Genomic DNA, 12,871 nt, shown 5'->3' on the forward strand with positions numbered 1-12,871 from the left:
TTGACAGCAGCAAGTGCTTCTGCTATAATTCCTGATATTATTAGTCTGGCTGAATTTCGCAGGAAGTGTGCAGTTTGTCTTTCTTATAAAATCCCTTGATTTGTCAAGTTGGTACCAGCTGTTATCACTTTAATAGAGATCACTGTATAATTTCAAAATATCTTACTCCCTCTAAAATTCTCCTGATGCTCTGGAGCTCTGAAATGTGCTTCTTGCTTCTGCCTCTTAGCTGGGTAGGTTAATTAACTTCACTCATCATGCTGTTAAGCTGTGTTACATGCCAGGCATCCAGCTTTACCACAGCACTTGCCTTCTACCATGCTCCAAAGCAGGTATGGCCAGGGGGATAACGGTGTGGTGTCTAGTTTTTTTTTTTGTTGTTGTTGTTTTTATTCCCTCATGAACAGGAGCAATTGGGTGGTAATGAACTGGTGTAGTAGAAAGTGATAGCTACTCAAAGTTTACTCATGTGTTTGAGATAGCTCAGGCCATTTGGTGGCAAAGGTAAGATCATTTGCAGGGAGAACATTAAAAAGAAAATGATAACAGTTATATACTAAAAATATTTTATAGAAGCCTGCATGGCTCAGTTGGTTAAGCATCTGATTCTTGATTTCATGTCAGGTCATGATCTCAGGGTTGTGAGATCAAGCCCCACATCAGACTCTGCACTAAGTGTGAAGCCTGCTAAGATTCTCTCTCTCTCTTTTTCCCTCTGCCCCTCCCTGCTTGTGTTCTCTCGCTCTCAAGAAAAAAAATTCATAAGGAATGTATAAAGAACCTCTTCCCTCACTCTTCCCAAAATGTACATATCTGCCTCTGCTACAACCCTAAGAAGCATTTTAATCCTCAATTGCTAATATGCAAGTAATCCTGGTGGGTATCCACCTTTATTACTATCCAAGTTATCTAGTCACAGCTACTTGGTCCTGAGATAGTACCAAGGTCACAGTATTTATGGCCACCACTTTTACCTCCTATGTTTCTCAGAGCAGGAGATTCAAGTTCTAGGTAGACAAGGTCAACGTGGCATTAAAAAGAGCTAAATTCTCCAGAGGGAATCCCATCTACGCCAGTAGAGTTCCCTGGATGTTCCAGAAAGGCAGATGTGACTATCACAGAGAAATAAATAATGAGGGATTTTTACCTGTGCACAGTCATTGGGTGCATCTCTAAAGGGCTGAGATCACTCTTATTTCTGTGTGTCCTTGACCCTTGTCTGGAACAATGCAAACTGTTTCTAGATGAGTGATCTATTACCCTCTGGTTTATTTTGACTCTATATAAAATGGTTAAATAAGATAGTGAGAGAAAAGGTACAAGTAACAATGACAACAGATGGAGGAAGAGATGGGTCCAGAAGACAGTAAACAGGTCTGGAGTTTGAGAGAACAGATGGTTTATTTTAAAGGTTCAAATTTCTTGATCTCAAGTGAGGACCTCTGCAAATTCCAATGAACTTACTAAAAATCAAATTTTTGTTACAGAGACATAAAATTTCAGATACATAAATAGGCTTGGGTTATGCTACACTGGGCCCCCAGTTGAAGGATCACAGGTTGGCCATTACTGAGTATTTCAAACTTATCTCAGCATGACTCATTCTCCTTTCAACTTATCTGAAATGTCTGGTAACATCCGTGTTTGTTTTCCTCTTGGAATATTTCAGTCTGCTCCCAGTGATTAATCCGTAGCTAGCATTTCTCCACCATATAGATTCACCAAGTTGATATCCACTGGCTATTGAGTTCAATAATGGGGAGGACACCAATAGTTTGAGCACTGTCCCTATGTCTGGACATCCATATACCAGTGAATATTAAGGACCAATAGATCAACAGATGACTAAGAACAAACATTTTCTGAATGGGGCTAACAGGTCACTGATCAGGCCTGCTTTTTCTACCTGCTCAACAGGGATGACTGTCCCAGTAACTGGAAGGGACCTAGGTCAAGCACTCTGTGTATCAAAGGTATACTTCACTGGGTAGTGACTGACAGATCCAATAAGATCCTCCTTCCTAGAATGTCTGAATGTGAGACACCAAGAAGGAGGGATATAAGAGACCCATGGATAAGAAGCCAAAGCAATGAGACAATGGAAGCCATCAGTAAAGAGAGGCCATGGAGGCAGGAAATATTAGGAGACAAAGATGGCAGTCAATAGCTTCAGCAGGAGAGTGTCACAGTGAACACAAGAGAGAGGCAGAGATACACTTGTGCAAAGAGAGTGGACTCATGTTTCTGCTGTACCCAAACACTGTTTTGTTTCTCTTTGAGGCCTTCTTGGAGGACTACTGGGGGGGAGGGGGGGGCGGGGCTTTTCCTCTCCATATTCCTCAGATCCTAACAGACTCAGGGACATACCCTCTTCGGTGTAGTAACAATGTGACCATTGCTCACAGAATTTGAAAACTTTTTGGGGATAACTTCAAAATCTGAACAAGATTCTCCTGAATGTTCATAAAGTGATGTGAAATCGTTTACCTCTGAGAAAAAGTCTTTTGAAGATTGGGAAAAAGTGAAAGCATAATTCAGAGTCAGATCTTTGAAACAAGGTAGAGGATCTAATTGATGAATCTTTAAAAAAAATTAGATATTATCCTAAAAATATGATTCTGCAAAAGACCACAGAGCAAATATTTTAGGCTTTGAGGGTCATATGGTCTCTGTCAAAACTACTCACCTCTGCCATTATAGCATAAAAGCAGCCATAGTATGCAAATGAATGAACATTGCTGTGTTCCAACACAACATTATTTATGAACAGCAGAATGTGAATTTCGTGTAATTTTTATGTGTCCTGATATATTATTTTTCTTTTGATTTTTTTGTCAACCATTTAAAAATGTAAAAACCATTCTTAGCTCTGGAGCCCTACCAAACAAGTAAGTAGTAGGCTGGATTTGATGCAGGCCATATTTTTTGAACCTTATTCTAAAGAAAAGAGATTGTCATTGTGTGTACCCGAGTGTGTGTGCATGTTTGCGCGTACATGCATGTGCCTGCACATGTGCAAATGTATTAAATCAACTCTGAAGATAATTCCAAAAGAGTTGCTAGACATTTAGCAGGAGTGATCTCATTGAAAAAAGTGATACTTTCCCAAGGTGATTATATTTAAGTACAAAATTATCACAATACATAAGCTCCTTGGGGGCAGAAACTATACCTTATGCATTTTAGTTTCCTTCACTTGCCTTACAAATAGTCCACATTCAATTTATTTTTTGTCAATTGAATGCATTTTAATGAGTTTGTTAAAAGCCATCTCATTACATGATAGCCATCCCTTGAATACTAACTAACGATTCAAAGATTCTTGAACAATTTAGATCAATATACCTGTAACAGAGTATTAAAATATTATCCATCATTAACATTTGGTTTATTCGTTAGCAATTCCAATCTGGAAAACTGTAACCTGTCTTTAAAAATGTCTTCTAGAGATAACTGAAAAACTAAAGCCACTTTATTTCTGTAACTTACCATGTTATCAAAATCCTATGTGACAATAAAAATAGACTATTCAAACTTCAAGCCTCCAATCACATGAAGATAGCCCAAGACTTATGCTGGAGTCAAAAGTTAAGTTGGTTTTTGACTCAACAACACTCTTTCTATAGATTCTTAATGTGACTCTCACTTAAAATCAGAACTATAAATAGCAACACAAACTACCTATAGCAGCTCAGTGTTTCAGACTGTAAGTCCAACATCTATAACACAAAAGGAAAGGAAAGTTTTACACGCGTGTTGTCTTTTTAAATTTCACAAATTTTTACCATTATCCTCAGTTTGGGTAGGGCACACCTTAGAACATTTTCCGCAACAGTTTTGAAAGGTAAGTTGAACTCATCACACCATTGTCAAAACCTCACACTTTCTCTCTTCTTCCTCTATTCTTTTTTTTTTTAATTTTTATTTATTATTCCTCTATTCCTCCTACTCCCTCTCCCCTCCCTGCTCCCTATAAACACACAGATGTGCAAATGCACATAATATAAATTTTCTGCCCAGGATGGCCAACCTATTATGATGTTTTATCCAAAAAATTGCTTTCAGATACCATTTTCCTTCACTAAAGTCCAATTTAGAGAGACTAAACTCCAGGAATATCCAGGATTATCATGATGCCATGAAGAGATACAAGAGCAAAGACCCCAGCAAACAGTCCCTACTGGAGGAGAGGACCCCTCCCAGGTGAGCCCCTCCTCCATGACACTCTCCTGAGCATTACCGTAGAACCCTCCTCACTAAATAACATACAGCACATGGGCAGTTTGACATGAGGGAGAACCACCTTGAGCTAGTCAACCAAATGTCCAGTTTCAGACCAAACTGCAAACTAGAAATAGTGCATGGTCAGTCTTCCAAAAAGCTGTGCAACTACCGTCCCACCTCCCTCATATCACTTCACACAGCGCCTCCCAGCATGTACCATTATGGGTGGACCTGAACTGATCAACCAGCTTTGTCACATCAGGGAGGGTCAGGAGTCATTTACAGTAACTGAATCCTCCTGTGTACAAGGTGGGGTGTCAGCCATGGGCCACAGCGTGGGTACCTGAACAGGGCATCCCACCTTCAGTTCTGCTCTGACAGTCTAGTCTCCATACAGCAGCTGCAGTCAAGTTTTCAAAACAGACACCAGACCATGTCACTCCCCTTGTCAATATCCCGCAGTGGCTTTCATTTATGCATGGAAAATCTGAATCTGTCAGCAGGTGAACTGGACTCTTGTCTATACCATGGGGGGCTCATTCTTTGGCTACCTCATTGGGCTCCCCTCCTTCCTGCTTCTGGTTGGCTTTGGCCAGGAGGAGGCATCCATGGGAGCTCTGGGACATGGAGGAAAACGAAGTGGTGGTTGACTTCCTCCCTGCCAGTTCACGGTCAGGAGCTGCTGCCTCCCCTTGCTCTGCTCCTTTCACCAGCCCCGGGGTACTATACTAACCTTTGTTGCTTTTCCTAAATCCTGCACACATCAAAACCCTCTCCAAATAACCTAGTTGGTTTCCTGCTACATTTGGCCTATAATGCCCTAAGTGATCTGGCCTCTGTCTCCTACTCTAATTTCATATTATTGAACTCACTCTCACTCACTTCCTCCCAAGCCCCTTGGGCTTTCTCTCCAGTTCTTAAATATTCCAAGCCTGTCCCTATATCTCTGGACCTTTGCCTATGCCTAAAATGTCCCCTCCACTCTATCCCACTCCTCAGCCATTTACATGGCTGGCTCTTCCCCATCTTTCAGGGGTCAAACATTCCTTTCCTCAGGACTTCCCACACCACCCAATCTCTAGAACATCATGCTGCCATTTTTTAAGCACACAGAACTATTTAAAATGTCCCAAAATAAATAAATAAAATGTCTTTGTTTATCTCTTTGCTTAATTCGTTTCTGTCTCCTCTTGCTCTCTAGGGCAGCAAGGATCTTCCTGTCTCTTCTTCACCCCTTTAAACTCAGAACCCAGAACCACTCCTGATACACAGAAATGAAGATGTACAATCATTTTCTGCTGAATTAACAAATAGCACCAAATATATTCAATCTATGATGGGAGAAGGGGAAGATAACTACAGAGGGGCCAAGTTGAAGAAAATCATTAAAACTCTCCTGGAAACTTTCAGGTCGTCTTTCAAGAACTGCAGATTATTAAATTATCATTGATTTTTTTCAATCAATAAGTACTTCAATCAATAAATGCCAGTTGTTGGGAAAACAATAGTAAGCAAGATAGATATGACCCTTCATGGGGCTTACAGAAATTTGGTAAGACAGATAACTGGACAAGGAATCAGGGATATAACAACTCCCTTCACGACATATAGGGTAATTTGGGACACACAGAGAAGGTCATGGAGACTCAAAATGCAGAGATTCCTAGACTGAACTGACCCAGAAGACCAGATACTGTCAATGGGTAGGGTGACAGAGGAAACCTAGGTTTTGCAAACAAATCCATTTACCATATATAGTGAGACAGTTTATCAATAACATCTCTACCTGCTCATGTACCAACCAGCCCTCACCTGGGTGCTCCACACCTTGGAGCATCATATTTATGGGTGAGGAGCCTCCACTCTACATCATCAAACTCTGGTTCATATGTGTGATTTCCAACTCTCTTGTCCAAGTTTTAGAATGGAAGTCGTGTATTATCTCTCTCGTGGCACATGTGATAATCCCTAGCAGAAGGAGGCAAAGCCACCTCCCTTATCCACCCACACCCAAAATAATGTTTAAGAACAACCAAAGGTCCATTAAACAGAGCCAATAATACACAAAGCCTTGGTATTTTAATCTAGGAATAATGAGTTGAGTCTGATTATATGATTCTTTTAAAGAATTAATAGAAATATGACAATACTATATTGCAATATTCCGTACTTAAAAATAAGAAATCCAGAATCTTTTTGTTTGGTTGTTTGTTTGTTTTAGAACCTATTTTTTTTTGCAGTATTTTATTTTTAAGTAATCTCTACACCCAATGTGGGGCTCAAACTCACAAACCTAAGATCAAGAGTTTCATGCTCCACCAAATGAGCCAGCCAAGCACCTCTCCAGGATCTACTTTTTAACTCCAAAAGAAAATATTCTTAGCTCTATTTCTTTGAATGAGGAATCTGCATGCAGTTCCAGTCAGGGCAATGAAAAGCAGGATGACCAAGGTGGTAAAAGCTTGGTGGGTCTTCAAACACCAAGACAAGAACCCACCGGTCACCAAAGCTTATTTGTGACATCACAAGGCCATAGTTAAGGTGAAAACTACCCAGGTATACACACCAACTGTCCAGCAACAGAAAAGAAATTAGAATTGTTGCTCAAATGGCCTAAAGCTTTAGTGAGCCTTCTGCCATTTATATGTGAAGCCAACAAAGACTTGTCAGGTTAAATGACTTGCCAAGGTCACACAGCATGTGAGGGGCAGCAAGGGAAATAAAGACACCAAGTTAACCCCATGACTCTTTTGAAAGAATAGTTCGGTTATTTGGTTCTCGGAAAGCTCTATGGAGCTGGGGAAACAACTTCTCCTCACTCACAACTTTTCCTCTAAACTACAACCACACGCCCAAAGTAAATTGGCTTAACAGAGCTTCTTCAGGCATGGTTGTCACCTTGTCTGAATGGCATGAGGTGATTCTCACAAAAGGAAAACAAATGAGTAGTTTCTGGCTCAGTGCTGAGGAAAGTTGAAACCCATTCAACCCTCAGCTTTTCAGCATTGCTAGTGTATCCTTTTAACGGTGATGGCTTCAACAAGCATTGTTGAACTGCATTAAGTTGAGATCAATCTATCACAGAGCTCAGAGCCTACGAATGCATGTTTCAGTGCATTTCAGAAATGACTCACTAAATCAATCTTTTTTTCCTCTAAAAATCACAGAAGAGTCAGTCTTTTCCTGAGATGCATCCACATCACTCCTTGTACACAGACCACCCTCTCAATTTCACACCATATCGTCCCTTTATTTCAGCAAAAAGCCCCCATAACAGCAGTGGAAACAGAACCTCATCTGCCACCCAGGCTGTGGCTTTGACTAGGACCCCCACCCACTGCCAACCCTCACCTCAATCCTTGCTGTTGTATCCGAAGGACACTCAAGGCAATGACTAGAGGAAGGTGGGGTTAAGGCCTACTGCAGAACAGAAGTAATAGTTAGGGAGTAAAGCCTTGAACAAATTAATGGGATCAGAGGCAGAGCGCTCCAGGCCTTGAGCCTGTGTTCCAGCAAAGAAGGAAGAACTAAGCCAGCTGTAGGGGAAGGGGTGGGGGCGGAGCCTTTCTGAATGGCCCCTGTTATGGAGTTACCTAAAGTAGCTGAGGCTAAAGCATTGCCCCTAACGTGCATGAAGGTTTCACCTTTACTCACACTGGCCAAGTACATTTTAAAAGATAATCCAGAACTCGATCTAAAGCAACCCAGTGACTCTGTGTTGATATACCAGGAATCAGACAGCAAGAGCCATCTGCCCCAAGGGACAAGCAGAAAACAACTAATTCATTTGAATGCTACCCATTCAAACCTCATCTTCACACTCATTCTTACCTATCTCTTGGAGGAAATCTCTGGAAGATCCCTCAATTTTTTTCAGTTTGATTGAGGCAGAATGGTTTCAGTTGGGAAATAAATGCATACTCAAACATGAAAAACAACACTCCAAACTCTTAACCTAATTTAGAGTCCCTTTCCATCTCCACTGTGTTACTGCTTTAGGCCTAGAAATAAATGTCAGGTCGGGGAAGCCTGCTGGACCAGCTCTCAAGTTCCCAGCTTTACATTTCCAGAGTCCAGCAGTGGGCCCAAGGGGAAAAGCACTAGAGGAAGGACACAGTCTAAGCATGGCCTGTTCCTCTGTGATCCAACATTTGGCAACATCAACCCAGCTCTTTGTCTCTTGAGGTCGTTGGAGGGTAACACGGAAACCCCCTTCTGGTGATCTCTAACCAAGGCCCCCAGATGTGGGTGATACTACTTTCCAGTGGCAGGCCCATCCTGCCTCTCTCAGCCCCTGGGCCCCAGCAGACCCCCCAGCAGACTCTCCTGTGTCATCAGAGCACATGGGTTCCCTGCCCACATTGTGGTCAGCTCCCATTCACCACCACAAATACAGACTCACATGCACCACAGGAAAACTCATGCCTTCTGTCCTGCCACTGGAGGGGGGTGAAATGGCTCCTGGCATAGCCTTCTGTGTGTGTTTTGCTGCCAGGCACACAGCCTGAGCCACCTCCTCAGAAATGGTCAGCCCCTTGGGAGCCCCTACAAACTCCCAAGGAGAGTTGGAAATCTGCAAGCAGATTTCTCGAAGCCCCTCTCGGGCTGAGATGAGGGCAGCAAAGAAGGGAGAGAATACTGCTCTCCCACAGTCTTTTTCCTAAAGCCTGTCTCCTAGGTGCCCTCCAGGTAAGGTTATAAAATTGGCTTTCAGCTACTTCCTCTGCCAGTCCTGCATGGGAGACTGTGGGATGCAGTTTGAAATGTGGGGTTCCTATTGCTTTCTTCTCAGTCCTTAGGACCTCAGCAAAAACCAGGGAAAAGAATTCCATTTTGACAACTGCCTACATAATGACAGTACTGCCCTGATGTCAAATGGACCCCTTACCCGAGTCCAGGTGGAAGTGAGAAATAGAAATCTGACTTATATAACCAATCCCTTCTGCTTACACAAGAAAGTTCTTGCCTTTTAAAAAGTTCCAGGCCCTATTATTTCAGACCTCACCATTACAGATGTAGTATCAAGTGCCTAATGGAATCTAATGGGAACCCCTCCCCCCCCCCCATTTTCTCAGCTCTAATTACTAAGGACCATAGCCATGAACAAAGGCATTAAGCCACCATGTCACGGGGCAGAGAACTTCCATCAGTTGTGGTAAGTTCTGTCACCCTGCCTTGCCTTCTACTATTTCTCTATCTATCTGTCTCTCTCACACACGCACACATGCACACAGGCTACTATAGCAAATTATCACAAACGTGGTAGCTTCAAACAACACACATTTATTATTTGGAGGTCAGAATCTCAATATCAATTCCACTGGATCAAAAATCAGAGTGTCAGCAAGGCCACATTCCTCTCAGCCTCCTGCCCTACCCAACCCCAAGAAGAATCTGCTTCTGGCCTCTTCTAGCTACTAGAGCTGCATTTTTTGGTGTATGACCCCTTCTTCTGACTTCAAAACCAGGAGCAAATTGTTTTGCTTTAGTCATCACATTACCTCTGCCTTTCCAGTCAAATCTTCCTCTGCTGTACCTCAGGTGAACGCCTGTGATTCCACTGAGGTCCCACATGGATAATCCAGGCAATCTCCCCATCTCAGGATCCTTAACTTAATAACATCTTCACAGTCCCCTTTGCCATATAAGGGCTACAAAGATTCAAGGACAGATTGAGGAGATTAGGGCCTGGATGTGTATGGGGGACATAATTCAGCCTTCTACAGGGAATAGTAGTGTTCAGGGAGAGAGAGTGTCCTTTCCCTGGCACTCATCTCAAAGCAAGTCAGGGAGGCCTCTATAGAATCAGTCACATCGAAGATGCTACCAATCGTGTCACTGCCCAACCAAGCCCAAACCATGCCCTTTCACTTGTTCAACTACAAATCCTGAAAAGCTGCACACTCCCTCTTGCAGCTTCCTCTATAGCTGGAGATGTCATGGGGTAGAGCTCTAGACGATGAGATCCAACTGGAAATCTCAAAAATCCCAGCCTCCTTCATCCTTCTCCCCTTGAAAATAGAAAGGAAAAGCAGAAACTATAGCAGCCACCTCCAAGGGAAAGCTCGGGAGCCTGGTAGAGATGTTGGCCCTGACACATTAAGCGACTAAACTAGTTCCATCCACCAGTGACACCAGCGGGTGAGATCACTGGCTGTGGGGTCAGGCTGACAGGGATAGATCCCAGCCCCCACTTCTTGATGGCTGAGTGACATGGGGAAAATCACTCCCTGCACCTCATCTTTCTCTCCTGTCATCACAAAGAGGAAAGGAGATAATGCCTGTTCAGCAAAAGCCCTCAACATGTATTAGCTATGGTATTCTCTCTAATCCAACGCTATTAAAAGTTTGTGTCAATTCCTTATTAAGAAGGGAATTCATGATAAATATAATCAATAAAGTTAATTCCACCAAAACACACAGTGCAGAAACTTCAAGTCCTACAGCCTATCCACAAACAAGAGGAACCAGACAGCAAATGGAATCACTGAGGTCCTGCCACCAGCTGCTGAACTGGAAGGAGATTGAGTATTTCTACCTACAGCACAGCAACCATGCTATCCTGCTGCCCACCCACTGGTGTATACTCAGTGCAGCCCCCCCACCTCCAGGGGGCCATTCAGACTGCAGTCAGGGTCCCTGAAAACCCTCTCTTATTTTGCCACAACCACAAGAATAGGATGAGAGTTCCCAGGAAGCAAGACCAGAGTTTAACTTTCTTTAAAAACACAGGCAAGGGGATCCCTGGGTGGCGCAGCGGTTTGGCGCCTGCCTTTGGCCCAGGGCGCGATCCTGGAGACCCGGGATCGAATCCCACGTCGGGCTCCCGGTGCATGGAGCCTGCTTCTCCCTCTGCCTCTCTCTCTCTCTCTCTCTCTGTGACTATCATAAATAAATAAATAAAACAAATTAAAAAAAAAAAAACACAGGCAAGGCGACAATTTTTTTTAAATACAGGCAAGATGACTGCCCTAGGTATGAAGGGTCATAAGAAAGAATGGGTGGTTCCAATGCTCCTTCTGTCTGTTGGTTGCTGAAATGGGGCCACAAGGGTTCATGTCCCCACAAGGGACATGATTTTCAAGACAGAATGGACCTCATAGGTGGATAAGTGAACAATCTAATTTTGGCCATTATTGTGACATCTCATTATTATCCCCTTTAGGTAAGATTCACCTGTGGCTCTTGAAGAGTGTCTTCTCTCCCAGACACCCTGAACTGAGTCACACTGGGAAAGGAGTAAGCATGACAGAGACTTAGTGGGTTGGAGAGAAAACACCAGCCCTGGGCACTCACTGCAGTGGGTGAAGGGCCACCCACTGAAATTTGGACAGCTGTGGGGATAAGTGGGGCAGAAAGGGAGGTGTAACCAGGGGCTAGTATGGAGAAGAGCATGATAAGTGAATCACCTGGGAAAAAAGATGACCTGGCTGGTGAAGAAGCAGCAGCAAGTCTGATGTCAGCAGAAAGAAGTTAGAAAGATGGGGGGAGCCACATGAAGACAAGCACTAAATTATAAAACTTCTTTTCCCCCAAAGAATGAAGAAAGCAGTCCAACAGTTGGGGTACTTCTCGTGTGGCCATTGGGATTGCTAATATTTTTTTCTATGAGTCTAAAATGATGGCCAGGATTGGTGTGACTTTCCAAGTGTACCAAGAAGGTTCCCATGGCTCCAAACCAATACGGAGAGTTTCTGGGGACAGCAGAGTGCTATCACTCCACAGTTCAGAAAAACTTAAAAGCATCTCACTACCATCCTCTGGAATAATGTGAACCGGACACTTTCTGTTTTTAGTATTGCAAAACATTCCTTTTTTGTTATTGTTCAAGAAAGTCAACTCAGCATAAGATCACCTTATCTCCCTCCTGTCGCTGGGAAGGGCAAGAGTGCTTCAGGTAGGAAAATAAAGATGCAACTAATAGGAAGTGCCCGTGGAGGAGCAGGATGTACTGGGGCCTCACCTGATTTATGTTCACTAATAGCTTCTAGGAGGAGAGAGACAATGGTGAGCATGAATTGCATCGTATGTAATGTTTTGCTTCAAAGAATGCTTTGCCTCATTTTCCTGCTGCTTGTACATGCTGCAAATGAGAAAGTGCCCAGCTGACAACTTTTCTTCTGATTTATAGGAAAGGTCATCTAATCCCAAGTAAGCATTTTGCTAAATATGAAGCTGTCTCATCCTCACCACCCCTTTCCCTGTTCCCTTTAGGTTTTCTGGGTATCTGGAGATTGAGATCTGTACCTATCACACGAGCAATAGAAATGTTCTTTGAACTATTGCTCAAGGTGATAAGACAGTGTGAATATGCAAAATTTTAAGGGGAGTAGTTCAGGTCATATATCTATGAATTTCATAATGACTTTGAGTATAAATGTGATGATACTATATATATGTCATGCATGTGGCTAGAATATTCATGGAATCAAACAGTAAATACTATTTGGATCAATGAAATTTTCATTAATATTTACGGTGTTACCAAAAAAAGAGACCAGATTCTGCAAAATACAACAATATTAGGAAAATATAACCCATTTTCCCTTACTTAACTTCTGAATTTTAAAATATTGTCATATAATATTGGTTTAAAAACTTCATAGAACAATATATCACTGATACTTTTTAAAGTATATCCCTTTAA

The 12,871-nt window shown here is 42.6% G+C and overlaps 1 long non-coding RNA gene across 4 annotated transcripts in view; it reads right to left on the bottom strand.

Annotated features, from left to right (window-relative positions):
- The window catches only part of LOC144321947 (uncharacterized), a 242,919-nt gene that overhangs the window by 149,433 nt on the left and 80,615 nt on the right, over nt 1–12,871 (bottom strand). Inside the window, exons 1-2 of one of the 4 annotated variants that reach the window (XR_013387491.1) lie at nt 6,518–6,701; nt 311–1,740 (exon numbers count right to left, since the gene is read on the bottom strand). The exons of 2 other annotated variants lie outside the window; for them this stretch is intronic. This is a non-coding gene — a long non-coding RNA (uncharacterized LOC144321947). Of the gene's footprint in view, nt 1–310; nt 1,741–6,517; nt 6,702–12,871 lie in introns of those variants that run through there. One more of the 4 variants, XR_013387492.1, reaches the window with a different exon arrangement.

Source organism: Canis aureus, chromosome 10, assembly GCF_053574225.1.
Source record: "Canis aureus isolate CA01 chromosome 10, VMU_Caureus_v.1.0, whole genome shotgun sequence".
Classification (NCBI taxonomy): Eukaryota; Metazoa; Chordata; class Mammalia; order Carnivora; family Canidae; genus Canis; species Canis aureus.